Below are 5,482 nucleotides of genomic sequence, written 5' to 3' on the forward strand. Positions count from 1 at the left end.
CAAAGCGTCCACGTGCATACTGAAAACAAAAAGAATAAAATTAAACAGAATTAAAATTAAAAATAATAAAATTAAATATCTACAAAGAAACATTCAAAAAGATGGTTGCTTCTACTAGGGCTGGGCCATATTATACCGTTCACGGTAATACCGGTATAATGTTAGGCAACGATAGGAAAATGAAATATCGCAATAGAATGGGAGTAAAACGCGCATGCGCAGTGCCTTTGTTTTCATACGCACATGGCCGATTGTTGAGGAACCAGAATTGGTTTGTAAAAATGGTGCAACTTCCGTGATGTGGAACTGGTTTGGTGTTTGTCCGTCAGATACACAACAAAGCACATTTTTTTGCAGAACATGCAAGCGGCCGTTGTTATTGTCGTATTTGTCGGACTAAGATGCTCTTAAAACTGGGAGTAATCTGGGTCCTAAACTCCGTATATTTGACTTCAGGTCAAACAACACTGCAGCATCACTGAGAGTTGAAAACTGTCTAAATTCTTTCATCTTTAATAAAACGATCAGCATTGCTGCTTTACCAGGTGTAACTATGAAGTTTAACTTCCAGGCATCCATGAAAACAAAATGTATTACATTTAACGGAGTTAGAAGTTAGCAGGAAGCTAGCGGAAGTTAGCTCGCTAGTTTTGCTAGTTACCTAAGCATGATATAGCACGTTCTGACTGAGAGATTTCTGAAAAAATTCAAACGTACAGCTCTGCTATCACTTCCAACATAAATGAAGACAGGAAACTAAACAGCAGTGGCGTTTGTAGGGTTACTGAAGTTGGGCTAGCTGGTATATAATGATGTGCTACGTGATCGCTAGCGACACAGCTATGTTAGCATAACATAAACAGTGAAGCTGGAGGACGAACACTAACACTTTTCCACTTATAAAAGTTAACGTGAAGGTTCTTCATGGTTAGAAACAAATGCAATCGCATGGCAGGATGCTGTAAACGGACCAAACTTCAGTCAGGAGAACAACTGAGATAATCCATCCACAATACGAGGTTAGTCATTAATATACTGCAACATGGGAATAGAGCAGCTGCCAGAGAATTCAACATTAATGAATCAATGGTACAGAAGTGGAGGAAGCAAGAAGAATGAGTTTAATAAAGTTTGATTTATCGACTGCTTTGTTTCGCTTAATGTGCCTTATAATCCCGTGCACCTTATGGTCCGAAAAATGCGTACTGCACACTGCAGTTTAATGTTGCAAAGCACCTCTTTTTAACTTCAGTGGATATTATACATGGTTATGCTCAGGATATGTCAGCCCATTTCTACTGGAAATGCCTTTGGGTTAAACTTTCAGCAAGGAATTTGCATTTGCACTGTTACATTTTTATAAAGCTTTAATGTACATAAAAACCAGCTTCTTGTTTAAGTGAAAATAAATGGAAGGTTGTCTTTTTGCGCTAGTAATGTTGTGGAGTTGTATTTTGTCTCGCATCAATTATATCGTCAGTTATATCGTTATCGCAAATTTTCAAATATATATCGTGATAAATATTTTTGGCCATATCGCCCTGCTCTAGCTTCTACTAATTTTTTTTACTTATGGTAAAGGTCTCCATGTTTAGAGGACACATTCAGATCTGCATTGATTCTAACAAACCTGTCTGAGAGTTTACCAACCTTTTGCTGATGACGGAGACAGCTTTCATCTATAACCACAAATTCTCTGTCACCACCAAGACGGTGTCCATTGTTTATTCTGTGTCTTTTAATTGCACGTATACAAACATGTCGAATGTGTCTTGCCATGCTACTTAGTGTTCTGGAGCTGCCAGCCACTTCATCATCGATCATATCTATTTGTCTGAGCCTGAGCCCTTGTGAAAATCTGTGATAGAAATTGAGGCAATTATTACTTACTGAGGCCCTAATTTTATTTCACAAGTCTCCTATTGGTGTTCAATTATGAAAGGTGCATTGCTAGTAATGTCTACATCTACATATACCTGTAAATGAACTTCATCCAACTGAAAAGAGATGTTTTTGATTTCTCAAAGAGGGAGCCAGTTCTAATTGTTCTGGAAACTTTCCTATGACTTGCTCTTTTGCAGCACCTGAGAACATATCAATGAGTTAAGTAAAGAAATGGACCCTTAAACAAGAGCATTAATTGAAAAGATAAGCACAAAATTAAGTATGAAGAAAATAATAAAGAAAAGAGGTTAATGCTCCCTCTTGCATTGATAACTGAAATATTTTGTTATATTTACTACATGCACTACATTATCATGCATTATACATACCACATATATTGGTCTTTCTTCACCACGGAAATCATTTTCATCTTATGGTGACAAACAGGACATCTAAGCTTCTTTTTTAGCAGGTGTTTCTTCTGCAGCCATTTAATGAGCCTTAGTGCCTTATATTTAGTTTGTTTTCCTTCTATTCTGGTGCGCAATCTCATTCCCAAAGACATTCTGGTGGAAAAAAAATGAGTAATTTATTTTATTATCACCTCGAAACACCGTAAAATACTCTATGGGAGTCTAGTGCAAATCGGTTCAGAGTTAAAGAACTTCACATGCTATATAAAACAAGCCCTATAATCAAAAATATTCCCACGCAAAAAAGAGGATTGTCTCACCTGTTATAATGTATCTCCGACTTTGTTATGTAGATCTAACCCGCTGGATTCACGCTAAAAAAAATATGTTCTGCTGCCAAAGGGAGGGAAAACAAATTTAATTTAAACGCAGAGGAGCTTATACAACCATCCAATCACAGTTAACTTTATTAAGGAAAGCCCCTCCTCTCAGAGCGCGACAGGCAGTGGAGCGCTCTGGAAGGTCAAGCCAAAGGGGCACGAACAGACACACTGAAGGCGCTCGTTCAAGTTGCTGCACCATGGATGGAGCAGAAGATAAAAATTTGTGTGCGTCTGCGACTTACACAGTTAGCACACGTTCGAAGAGATACAAAAAGCAGAGACTGGATGATCTAGATTGCACTAAGCCAACGACGTCAGCAGTTAGACATGAAGGTGAGTATAATACTAGCTAGCTAGCTACCAAGCCGTTTGGCTGCTAGCTACAGTGGCTAACTAACATCACATAACATGTGAATAGCTCTATTACTATTGGTTATTCCAAACGATTGATATCACTTAATTGTATATTTTTAGTTTTGTTTATGTGCATCATTAAATTTATATTAAACACCCTGGTAAGGCAGTACACATAAGAATTATTTGCCTTGTTTTAGAAATGTCTGAACCACCACATGTGTATATAACATAATTTTTACAAAGTGGCTTTTTATAAATTCAAGTTGTAACCGTTTTTAATCAATATTTTATTTGAGTTTCCCAAGTTTAGATTATAAATTATTTTAGTATTGTAATTTAATAATTGTTTGTTCTTTAGATTCTTCTTCTAATCCTGCCCCTACTGCAACTGCCCTTCTTAACAAGGAGCGAGAGAAACTGACTTTTCTTAAGCAGAAACTGGAGCGCGACACCCTGGTGGACCACTGGGACGCTTATTTAAGGACATACAAAAAATATTTCCAGTTTGAACCAGTCTGGCATGAACTTTTTTTGGAGTGGGTGACTGTTTGGTGTTTTAAAAAACACATTTAATGTTACATGTGTTACTCTTACAATACATTGCCATTTTTGACAGTAGTTAAATGTTATTTCAAGCACTGATTGTAATTTAGGTCTAAGTGTTATAAATGGTGACATTATACATTTAAGACTCACTTTTGGCAATTATAAATGTTTATTAGTGATTAATAAATGGTGTTATGCTTTACACTTTACAATAAGGCTCCCATTTGGCATTTATAAATGTTTATTAGTGATTAATAAATGGTGTTATGCTTTACACTTTACAATAAGGCTCCCATTTGGCATTTATAAATGTTTATTATTCATTAATAAATGGTTTTATGCTTTACACTTTACAACAAAGCTCCGATTGATAGTTGTGGATATTTATAATGCATTTCTGAAGTACAATTTTATATAATAAAAAATATGTTTACAAATGCTGATTGTGCTTACAGGATAGTAACTTAGTCTGAAGTGTTTAATATAGCAACTCTAGATGAAATATATAGGTGAACACATTTGGCTCACTATTTGGCAAGAAACCGGTCAGTTTTTTTCCTCTTCCTCACCCTTAACTAATGCATAATAAACCATTAATAATGGTTTATAAAGCATTTACAGATTAATTAATAATATAGCTATAAACTATTTATTAGCATCTATAAGGGGAGCCTTATTGTAAAGTGGTACCAAAGTTCAGGCTGTGCTGGAGATTAGATACATGCAGTGGAGACTCAAACACAGAGCTGTATTCATGAGGGAACAGATTTATGTAGCACAACCTGCAAGGTAAATATGAATTTGCCTTTAATTCAGGAAATAAAGCATGCTGCTCAGGCAAGACATTGTTACGTCCACTGAGGTAACGATTTAAATCAAAAATGTAATTCTGTCTCAGTGCAAGACGCAAGAAGAGAGACTCTGCTATTTTAAATTTCAGTTCCTTGGTAAAACGATTAAAGGGGGGGGGCAGTTTTCAAGCTTGGAGTGTTTTGAATTACAGCATGTGTCTTAAGTGTATATTTAAAGGAAAGATGCACAGGTTATCAAATATATAAAGGTGCCCTTGGTCTGTAGAGTTCTGGTTCTTACTGATTTTCATAATTGTGTCCTTAAATTATCACTCCAATCTGAATCTGCTGTTATTCTTTCTTTTCATCCCATAAAACCAGGAAATATATGAAACCTTGAACTGCCAGTTAATTAGGTTTTTGCCAGGTATTTGAGGCATATGGTAGAATTTTCTTTTTTGATCTAGGCATATAAAACATCCCTGCTATGTGAGGTTAATGCCACGTAATGAAGCAACTATATTTAATGGGAAATTTCACCCATTAGGCTTTGGCACAAGGTTTTGCCTCATTTTTTATTATGTTTTGCAAATCAGAACATTTAACATATTCAAAGTCTCAAGTGTTTGGCCACAATTCCAATTCAAGTCTCGATCCCCACATGGTTGTAAAGAGTATCTATCAGCTGCCATTCGTTCATGGAAGACTCACCATCTGAGGCATTCTAAGCATGTGGTGCATTGTCATCTTTTGTCTACTGGCATACAGTACCATGAACAGTGCATTTTAAATCAAACATTAAAAATATGTATAATATGCAAACTTTTGGTTTTAATTCAAGTAATCAGAATCAGAATACTTTATTGATCCCTGGGGGAAATTATTTTTTGTTACAGTGCTCCATTATAAACCAACATTAAGACAAGACAGACAATACACTAACTAAGAATAGTACAATATATACATATATATACACATGCATACATACATAAGTCACTCATAAATAAATAGCTGAAAAAGAAACATGTGTAGTTGTAGCAGCAAACAGTGTGTTAAGTGACAGCTAAGTGACATGCATTGACAGCTAACTTTAGAAATCATTAAATAC

At 35.7% G+C, this 5,482-nt stretch overlaps 1 long non-coding RNA gene across 1 annotated transcript; it reads right to left on the reverse strand.

Annotated features, from left to right (window-relative positions):
- Positions 1-442: 442 nt before the first annotated feature.
- LOC143414120 (uncharacterized) lies at positions 443-2,710 on the reverse strand. Its single transcript, XR_013094663.1, has 4 exons — positions 2,618-2,710; positions 2,274-2,450; positions 1,977-2,084; positions 443-1,858 (listed from the first exon to the last, which is right to left on the reverse strand). It is a non-coding gene; the product is annotated as an uncharacterized LOC143414120 (long non-coding RNA).
- Between the last annotated feature and the right edge of the window lie 2,772 nt (positions 2,711-5,482).

This window comes from Maylandia zebra, linkage group LG19 (genome assembly GCF_041146795.1).
Source record: "Maylandia zebra isolate NMK-2024a linkage group LG19, Mzebra_GT3a, whole genome shotgun sequence".
Taxonomy (NCBI): Eukaryota; Metazoa; Chordata; class Actinopteri; order Cichliformes; family Cichlidae; genus Maylandia; species Maylandia zebra.